The following is a 10,085-nucleotide window of genomic DNA, read 5'->3' on the forward strand; positions in this document are numbered from 1 at the left end:
GTCCCAGCCTCCTCCAGCCTATCTTTATAACTCAAACCTCCATTCCCGGCAACATCCTGGTGAATCTTTTCTGAACCCGCTCAAGTTAATAATATCCTTCCTACAGCAGGGCAACCAGAACTGCACACAGTACAATTTTAGAGGCCTCACCAACATCCTCTACAACCTCACCATAACGTCCCAACTCCTAAATGTAAAGGTCTGAGCAATGAAGGCAAGTGTGCCAAATGCCTTCCTAACCTCCCTGTCTACATGTCACACAAATTTCAAACAATTATCTACCAGAACCCCACAACACTACCCATGGCCCTAACATTAATTGTATAAGCCCACTTTTGTTAATCCATATCTTGAAGCTAAGTTCCCTCAGTGTATTGATTGTAAAAGTATCCAATGTGCCTCATTTGGGGAGTATGCTCATTCCTGAGTTGGCAAGTTGGATGTTCAAGCCCCATTCAGGAGCCCTGAGTGTGATAATCCCAAAGTTGCACCAAGCCAGGGCTGTGTTGCTGAAGGCGTGATCCGTCAATGAGACGTCCAGCTGAGATTCTAACTCATCTCTCATGTTGGTACATGGTCTGGTTTGGAAGAAGAGCAGGGACGGTGGGGAACTATCAGTCCCTGGAGCTGATATTTACCCTTCAATCAACATGTCAAAAGTAGATGATGTGAGACATTGTCCCTTTTGGAAATTGGTTGCTACAATTTCTGAATTACCATCAGTGACTGTGCTTTATAAATATTTTATTGGCTGTAAAACCTGCAGACGTCAGCAAAGGTGCTAAATATGAACAATTTACACATTCATCAAATAAAACTTAATTTGAGGCCTCAGATTTAGCTTAAAAAAGCACAAATAATGAGCTGGCGTGTTTTTGAGGGAGTAGTTGACAGTCAGATTGACTTTATAGGCAGTTGCAGTGTGATCTTTATGTTACTTATTTTTCCCATTGCTTTAAGAAGCAGTGTTACAGACAGTTAAACCTTCTCCACTGATCCTCACCACTCCCTGCCTCCCTATTCTTCCACCGATCACGCTGGTTCAAACTGCCTATTGTATCAGATGTAAACTATGTGACTGGGCTGTTACTGAATTTGTTAATGCTTTGGCCTTTTCCCAAAAGAGGTTCGGATGTACTTGCCTTAGAAAGGCACAGCAAAGGTTCGTCAAATTCATTCCTGGGATCAGGAATTATCCTTTGAAAAGAGATTAAGATTGAAAAGCAATTTGCGTTGATCTGATTGCAGCCTCACCCCTGATGGACCTCAATTCCTTTCTTAATCAAAAATCTGTCTAACTCAGCCCTAAATTGGCAATTGTAGTATCATGGCAGACTTCCTAGACAGTATGAGAGATTATTTCTTGGAGGGCTGTGTTGGGCGACTAACGATGAAGCCTATTTTTGGGGTGAGGAATCATTAATGATCTCACATTAAAGGATCCTTTGGGGAAGAATGGTCAGAGCATGTTGGAATTTTAGATTCAGTTTGAGTAACACAGGTCCTACACCAGTCTTCTGGGGTTCAACAAATGTAATTACATTGGCCTGAGGACAGATTTGGCTCTTCTGGAATGAACAAGAGGGCTAAAAAGGACAAGATAATCAATTCCTTCAAACTAATATATTCCAAAGAGCAAGAAAGATTGTTCCAGGGGAGAAAGCATCCATAGCCAAGGAAGGAAGATAACATAAAGGGTAGGACTAATACAATTAATGGTACTGTCATTGAACAGAGGGATCTAGGGTTGCAGATACATCATTCTTTGAAGTTTGCCTCACATATGGATGGGCTGGTTAAGAAGGAATTTGGCACGTTTATCTACATTGCTCAGTCCTTTGAGTATAGGAGTTGGGACGTCATGTTGAGGTTACACTGGAAATTGGTGAGGCCTCTTCTGGAGCACTGTGCCCAGTTCTGGTCGCCCTGTTATAGAAAGGATATTAATAAGCTGGAGAGGGTTCAGAAAAGATTTACCAGGATGTTGCCGGAAGGTTTGAGCTGCAGAGAAAGGCTGGATGGGTTGGGATTTGTTTCGCTGGAGTAAGAGGTTAAGAGGCGATCTTATAGATGATTATAAAATCGTGAGGGATATAGATATAGTGAATAGTAGGTGTCTCTTTCCCTAACATAGGGGATTTCAAGGGTAGGGGCACATTTTTAAGGGGAGATTAAAGAGATTTTAAAAAGATGTGAAAGGCAATTTTTTTTACACAAGAGGGCGGTTCGCGTGTGGAATGAGCTTCCTGAGGAAGTGGTGGATGTGGGCACAGTTACAACGTTTAGAAGACATTTGGATGAATACATGAATTGGAAAGGATTGGTGGAATATGGGCCAGGAGCAGGTGGGTGGGACTAGTTTAGTTTGGGATAATGTTCAGCATGGATTGGTTGGTCTGGAGGGTCTGTTTCTGTACGATATGTCTCAACGGCTCTATAAAGGTATAACATATCGCAAAGGTTAATGACAGGCTGGAGGATTGGAAATTTTCTAAAAGTAATAAAAGAAAACTGATGTAAAATATAAAAATGGTTAGCAAAAGCTTCTATACAAATATAGAAAGGAGAAGTGTAGCTAATGTGAATGTTAATCCATTGGAGATTGAGATGGGGGGTGCGGTTTAATCGTGGGGAACAAAATATTTTGCCTGTGTTTGCACAGTGGAGTATACTGAAATCATGCCAGCAGTAATAAACAATGCAGGAGTTACAGAAAATGAGGAACTTAAAGGAAGCACCATCACTAGGGAAAAGGTGCTGACGGAACGATTGGAAGTAAAGGCAGACAAGCCCCCAGGCTAGAAAGGAAGGGGTTGGTAAAGACTGGGGGATCCATTAGTTATAATATTCCAAAATTCCCTGAATGTGGGAAAGGTTCCAGTGGATTGGAAAAATGTGAATGTAACAGCTTTATTCAGAAAGGCGGGGAGCAGGAAGGAGGAAACAGTTCTCCGTTTCGCACAGCATGATAAAAAGGCAATTTATTATCTCAATGGAGAAACTAGAACAAAGGAACATGGTTTACGGAAGATGAGTCTCTCATTTAAGAGGAGGCCGAAGAGGAGATTTTTTTTCTCATGGATGATCTTGGAGGGACGTCATTGAATATATTCATAACAATATAAGGACTTGGAGCAGGCCCTTCAGCCCCTCGAACCTGCTCCCCCATTTAATACAATCATGGCTGACCTCATGTCAGTCTCAACTTCAATTTCCTGCCCGATCCCCTTAACTTTTTAACCCATTACTTTGCAAAAATCGACCTCCTCATCAAATTTTTTGCATCCCCACATCAATCGCACTCTTGGACAGTGAGTTCCACAGACTCATGACCCTTTGCAAGAAGTAATTCCTCCTCATCTCTGTTTTGAACCTACCACCCTTTTTCTTAAATCTAGATCTCTCATTCTAGATTGCCCAACATGAGGAAACATCTCTCCACATCTACTTTGTCAGACCCCTTTAGGAATAAATCTCTGAATTTGCTCTCCTCCCAATCTTCTAAATGCCAGAAACATAGGCCTAAAATATTCAATCCCTCCTCGGAGCACAAGCGTTTCATCTCTGTAATGAATCTAGTGGACTTTCTCTGAACTGTCTCCAATGCAGTTGCATTCTTCCTCAAGTCAGTGAACCAAAACTGCCCACTGTACTCCAGATGAGGTTTCACTAATGCTTTACACATTTGCAGCAACAATTTACACTCTATTCCTTTAGCAATAACTGCCAAAATTCCATTTTTCCATTTGCCTTCCTTGTTACCTGTTGCACTAGGTTTCTTCAATTCACACAGAAAGACACCCTGTGCACTGAAGTATTCCTGTCCCACAAGAGGAGGCATTCACTCATCTTCCTTCCTGCCATGCCCCTACCCCCGCCTCACCACCCAAGGGTCTTATATGTTTCAATAAGGTCGCCTCTCATTCTTCTAAACTCTAATAAGTACAGGTCCATCTGTACCTTTCCTCATAAAACAAGCCCATTGTCATAGGGATCAGCTAATTGAGCCTTCCCTGAACTGTTTTCAATGTTAGTCTGCACCTCTTAAAAACAGAACCCAAACCTGCACACAGTCCACTGGGTGTGATTTCATCAAGGCCACATGCAATTGTACTCCATTCCCCTCGCAACAAAGGGTATGGGGACTGACCAAGGTACTTACACCTGAAACAAAATACACTCACTTTCTAATTACAGCCCACTGAAGTAATCGCAAATATCCTGTTAGCTTCAGTTTTGGGATTACACAAAGGAATGCCACACTTCCGAAGGGTCACTACTGAGGGAGCGGGCACTGTCGGAGGGTCAGTGCTGAGGAAGGGGGCACTGTCGGAGGGTCAGTGCTGAGGGAGCACCGCACTGTCGGAGGGTCAGTGCTGAGGGACCACCGCACTGTCAGAGGGTCAGTGCTGAGGGAGGGGGCACTGTCGGAGGGTCAGTGCTGAGGGAGCACCGCACTGTCGGAGGGTCAGTGCTGAGGGAGCAACGCACTGTCAGAGGGTCAGTGCTGAGGGATTGGGCACTGTCGGATGGTCAGTGCTGAGGGAGTGGGCACTGTTGGATGGTCAGTGCTGAGGGAGCACCGCACTGTCAGAGGATCAGTGCTGAGGGAAGGGGCACTGTCGGAGGGTCAGTGCTGAGGGAGGGGGCACTGTCGGAGGGCCAGCGCTGAGGGAGCACCGCACTGTCAGAGGATCAGCGCTGAGGGAGGGCCTGACTGTTGGAGGGCCAGTGCTGAGGGAGCACCGCACTGTCGGAGGGTCAGTGCTGAGGGAGGGCCTCACTGTCGGAGGGTCAATGCTGAGGGAGCGCCGCACTGTCGGAGGGTCAGTGCTGAGGGAGCACTGCACTGTCGGAGGATCCGCGCTGAGGGAGGGCCTCACTGTTGGAGGGCCAGTGCTGAGGGAGCACCGCACTGTCGGAGGGTCAGTGCTGAAGGAGGGCTTCACTGTTGGAGGGTCAGTGCTGAGGGAGGGGGCACTGTTGGAGGGTCAGTGCTGAGGGAGGGGGCACTGTCGGAGGGTCAGTGCTGAGGGAGGGGGCACTGTTGGAGGTTCAGTGCTGAGGGAGCACCGCACTGTCGGAGGGTCAGTACTGAGGGAGGGGGCACTGTCGGAGGGTCAGTGCTGAGGGAGGGGGCACTGTCGGAGGGTCAGTACTGAGGGAGTGGGCACGGTCGGAGGGTCAGTGCTGAGGGAAGGGGCACTGTTGGAGGGTCAGTGCTGAGGGAGCACCGCACTGTCGGAGGGTCAGTGCTGAGGGAGGGGGCACTGTCGGAGGGTCACTGCTGAGGGAGCGCCGCACTGTCGGAGGGTCAGTGCTGAGGGAGGGGGCACTGTCGGAGGGTCAGTACTGAGGGAGGGGGCACTGTCGGAGGGTCAGTGCTGAGGGAGCGTCGCGCTGTCGGAGGGTCAGTGCTGAGGGAGCACCGCACTGTCGGAGGGTCAGTGCTGAGGAAGTGCCGCACTGTCGGAGGGTCATTGCTGAGGGAGGGGGCACTGTCGGAGGGTCAGTGCTGAGGAAGTGCCGCACTGTCGGAGGGTCATTGCTGAGGGAGGGGGCACTGTCGGAGGGTCACTGCTGAGGAAGCGCCGCACTGTCGGAGGGTCAGTGCTGAGGGAGGGGGCACTGTCGGAGGGTCAGTGCTGAGGGAGCACCGCACTGTCGGAGGGTCAGTGCTGAGGAAGTGCCGCACTGTCGGAGGGTCATTGCTGAGGGAGGGGGCACTGTCGGAGGGTCACTGCTGAGGAAGTGCCGCACTGTCGGAGGGTCAGTGCTGAGGGAGGGGGCACTGTCGGAGGGTCATTGCTGAGGGAGGGGGCACTGTCGGAGGGTCAGTGCTGAGGGAGCACCGCACTGTCGGAGGGTCAGTGCTGAGGGAGGGGGCACTGTCGGAGGGTCACTGCTGAGGAAGTGCCGCACTGTCGGAGGGTCAGTGCTGAGGGAGGGGGCACTGTCGGAGGGTCACTGCTGAGGAAGTGCCGCACTGTCGGAGGGTCAGTGCTGAGGGAGGGGGCACTGTCGGAGGGTCATTGCTGAGGGAGCACCGCACTGTCGGAGGGTCAGTGCTGAGGGAGGGGGCACTGTCGGAGGGTCAGTGCTGAGGGAGGGGGCACTGTCGGAGGGTCACTGCTGAGGAAGTGCCGCACTGTCGGAGGGTCAGTGCTGAGGGAGGGGGCACTGTCGGAGGGTCAGTGCTGAGGGAGGGGGCACTGTCGGAGGGTCAGTGCTGAGGGAGCACTATACTGTGGAAGAGGTGGCGTCAAGGGAGCGTTGCATGATCACATGCAGACACCTTGTCCCAAATGGTGTCCTTCTGCACCCTAAGGACGGCACGGTGGCTCTGTGGTTAGCACTGCTGCCTCACTGCGCCAGGGACCCGGATTCGATTCCAGCCTCGGGTATTTTTCTGTGCGGAGTTTGCACATTCTCCCCGTGTCCTCTGGGTGCTCCAGTTTCCTCCCACAGCCCAAAGATGTGCAGGCTAGGTGTATCGGCCATGCTAAATTGCCCGTAGTGTTCAGGGATGTGTGGGTTATGGGGCAATGGGTCTGGGTGGGATGCTTCAAGGGGCGGTGTGGACTTGCTGGGCCGAAGGGCCTGTTTCCACACTGTATGGAATCGAATCTAATAACAATTCTGTGGTATTGGTCTCTTAATTACTGCAACGTCAAAATTCTAAAGCATGAGGGAAGTGAACACAAGAACTAGGAGCAGGAGTAGGCCGTTCGGCCCTTCAAGCCAGCTCTGCCATTTGATAAGATCATGGCCGATCTTTTCGTGGACTCAGATCCATTTACCCGCATTCTCACCGTATCCCTTAATTCCTTCATTGTTCAAAAAAAAATCTACCTTAGCTTTAAAAATGTTTGCTGAAGTAGCATCAACTACTTCCCTGGGCAAGGAATTCTATGGAATAACAACACTTTGAGTGAAGAAGTTCCTTCTCAATTCAGCCCTAAATCTGCTCCCTCTAACCTGAGAGCCACAGGATCTAGCACTGTGCCCCTTCCTTTGACAGTCATTTCCCTGCCCCTTCTGTTGAAGGCACCTCTTTCACCGTTCCACTCCAGGGGACCTGATCCACCCAACATTTTATGTCCTAACAATCTTTTGTTGTCAAAAGAAATCCCTCTTAAGCATCGCCTTTTCTGTTTTTTTGCTGATGGTATGAAGTTGATGTTCTGTGGTAATGGATAAAACAATAAAAGAGCAACTTCCCTGATTCCTGTAAACACACAAAGTAGGAGTAACTCCACCTGCGATAGGGTTAGGGTTATTCATCCATCTCTGACTTTGTGCCCACCTTCTCCCCAAACTTTCAGTCACTCTTAGCTCTAAGAACCGTATCTAACTTTTTAAAATCATTAAATCATACAGTACAGAAAAGGCCCTTCAGCCCTTCAAGTCTGTACCTCCAAAAATATACTACAGCCTACATCAGCCCCACTTTCCCATATTAGGCCCATTGCTTTGAATGTTATAACATTTCAAGTAGTCCTTCCTGAACGGCCCTCCCAGGCAGTGCATTCCAGACCCCCACCACCCTCTGGCTGAAAAGATTTTTCCTCAAACCCCCTCGAAACCTCCTGTCTGTCACTGTAACATTGTATCCCCTTGTTGACCCTTCAGCTGCTTTCTATTCAACCTGTCTATGCCTCTCATAATCTCACCTCAACCTTTCCTGCTCTAAAGAAAACAACCCAAGCTTATGCAGAGACCACACAGTACGGAGTTGGAGGAACACAGCAGGTCAGGCAGCATCAAAGGAGCAGGAAAGTTGACGTTTCGGGTCTGGACGCTTCTTATCCAGCCTCTCTTCATAGTTAAAGTGCTCAATCGATGGCAATATCCCGGTCCATCTCCTATGCACCTCTCCAATGCATTCACGTCTTTCCTATAATGCAGTTAACTGAATTGTACATAGTAATCCACCCGCGATCTAACCAGATTTCTGTACATGACCTCATTGCTTTAATAATCTATGCTGTGACTGTCCTGTATGCCTTCTTAACTGCCCTATTAACCTGCCCTTCTGCCTCCTGTGCACAAGTACTGCAAGATCCCTCTGTTCCTTTGAGCTTCCTAATGTCTGCCCATTCATTGAGGACTCCCTCATTTTGTTCCTTCTTCAAAAGTGCAATGCCTCACATTTATCAGAATTAATGTTTTGGCCTCAACCACTTTCTGTGGCAGGGAATGTGACAGACTCACTAGTCTCTGGGTGAAGACTTTCTCCTCACTTCAATCTTAAATGGCCTACCCCTGTATCCTTAGATTGTGAACCCTGCAGGTGGACTCCCCAGTCATTGCAAACAACCTTTCTACACTTGTGCTACCTGGTCCTCATAAAGTCATAGAGATATACAGCACGGAATCAGACCCTTTGGCCCAACTTCCCCATGCTTACCAGATATAAATCTAGTCCCATTGGTCAGCATTTGGCCCATATCCCTCTAAACCCTTCCTATTCATGTCCCCATCCAGATGCCTTTTAAATGTTGAAATTGTACCAGCCTCCATCACTTCCTCTGGCAGCTCATTCCATACACACACCACCCTCTGTGCGAAAAAATTGCCCCTAAGGTTCCTTTTAAATCTTTCCCCTCTCACCTTAAACCTATGCCCCTCTAGTTTTAGAGTCCCCACCCCGCCCAGGGAAAAGACCTTGGCCGTCCACCCTATCCATGCCCCTCATGATTTTATAAGCCTCTCTAGAGTCACCCCTCAGCCTCTGACGCTCCAGGCCCAGCCTATTCAGCCTCTCCCTGTAGCTCAAACCTTCTAACACTGGCGACATCCTTGTGAATCTTTTCTGAACCCTTTCTAGTTTCACAACATCCTTCCTATAAGAATTTTATAGGTTTCTGTGAGACAACCCGCTTCCCCCCGACCCCGCCGTCTCTTCTAAATTCCAATGGATATATTCCTGAACAATTCTGCCTTTCTTCATATGTTTTCTTTGATGAAAACACACTCATCACTTTGAACAATTCATTCAAACTTCCTTCCTTCTGGTCAAACAAGTGGCATTATGTCCTTGTGCCTCTGCATGATGGATGTCTCTAATCTCAGGAGTTACATCGCCAATTCCCAGTGTATAAAACACCCATACTCAAAGCCGCTAATATCTGTCCTAAATTGCAAACTATTAGTCCTTTGTTACACAGTTTGACAGGGATTAAGGTACTTAACAGCAACGTTTGTTTAATGTTTATGTAGCAGCTTGTGTTTTCCTGTGGTGCACTGTCTCTGGAGCTGACAGCTGTCGAGAAGCACCATCCCAGTTCATCTCCAATCCCCTTTTGTGTAACCTTAGACCTGGCATGGGCTGTGTTTCTGTAGCGAAGTGGCTCTCACATTTACCCAGCATGCGAAGGGTCCCCACATGTAAACCTGACACTTGTGCAGCAGTGATAATGGGAACTGCAGATGCTGGAGAATCCAAGATAACAAAGTGTGGAGCTAGATGAACACAGCAGGCCAAGCAGCATCTCAGGGGCACAAAAGCTGACGTTTCGGGCCTAGACCCTTTATCTGATGAAGGGTCTAGGCCCGAAACATCAGCTTTTCTCCACTTGTGCAGCATCCATCTTGCAGCCAGAAGGTCTGTGACCAAGTCCCACCTTCCCCAAGCAGGAGCAGCATGGTGGCTCAGTGGTTAACACTGCTGCCTCACAGCGTCAAGGACATGTGTGTGTGTGTGTGCGTGTGTGTGTGTGTGTGTGTGTGTGTGTGTGTGTGTGTGTGTGTTCGTGTTCTGCCCATGTCTGCATGGGTTTCCTCCCACAGTGCAAAGATGTGTGGGTTAGCCTTGGGGAAATGCAGGGATAGGGTGGGTCTGGGTGGGGAAAGCCCTTTGAGGGCATGGCGTGGACTCCATAAGACCATAAGACATAGGAGTGGAAGTAAGGCCATTGGGCCCATCAAGTCCACTCTGCCATTTAAATCATGGCTGATGGGCATTTCAACACCACTTCCCTGCACTCTCCCCGTAGCCCTTGATTCCTTCTGAGATCAAGAATTTGTCAATCTCTGCCTTAAAGGCATCCAACGTCCCGGCCTCCACTGCAATCTGTGGCAAT

The sequence above is a fragment of the Stegostoma tigrinum genome, chromosome 45, assembly GCF_030684315.1.
Source record: "Stegostoma tigrinum isolate sSteTig4 chromosome 45, sSteTig4.hap1, whole genome shotgun sequence".
NCBI lineage: Eukaryota > Metazoa > Chordata > Chondrichthyes > Orectolobiformes > Stegostomatidae > Stegostoma > Stegostoma tigrinum.